This window comes from Saprolegnia diclina, assembly GCF_000281045.1.
Source record: "Saprolegnia diclina VS20 unplaced genomic scaffold supercont1.24, whole genome shotgun sequence".
Classification (NCBI taxonomy): Eukaryota; Oomycota; class Saprolegniomycetes; order Saprolegniales; family Saprolegniaceae; genus Saprolegnia; species Saprolegnia diclina.
The window spans coordinates 337,779-338,418 of NW_008246091.1; positions in this window are offsets into that span (position 1 = coordinate 337,779).

Sequence of the window (640 nt, forward strand, 5' to 3'; positions counted from 1 at the left end):
CTCAGATTCAGATTTCAGAATACCTCGTTTCTGCTTGCTTCACTCACATACCTCGCTTCCACGACGGATTTGCCTTATCGCAACTGTTCAGTCACTATATTACGCTGCAACAATGTTGGTCAGTCACTAGTAGATAACAGGTCCCTTGCGGGGTGAGCTGGTAGGAACTTTTGTAATGAACGCGAAGCATTGATTAACGGTATTGCGACGACGGCGGTCTTCGCGCGCTTCTGCAATCCAAATGCATTACGATTAGGTGCGGAAATACCTTATGTTCGACGTGGGCTCTTATAAGTGCGTCTTATTTATTCGATACAAAATCAAGTATAATGTCCCACATGTGACAGCACGTAACGGGAACTACCAAATCGCACTTCAATGGACATGTTCCGCGTGATGCGATTGGCTTAGACCAATGCAACTGCGTTGCATTGGCCAAAATGTCGTAAATTATAGCCAATGGGTTGGCCGGATTGAGACACGACACACCGAATCAATCCCCTGGGATGCTGGTACACCACGTAAACGTTCCTACCAGGAAAAGTGACTCATTTCAACAACTAGTTTCGTTGGGCGCTTGGGCAGCCAAAAGTGCTTCGTCAATGTATACAAGTTCTGCTATGAATGAAGAGCGAGGTCG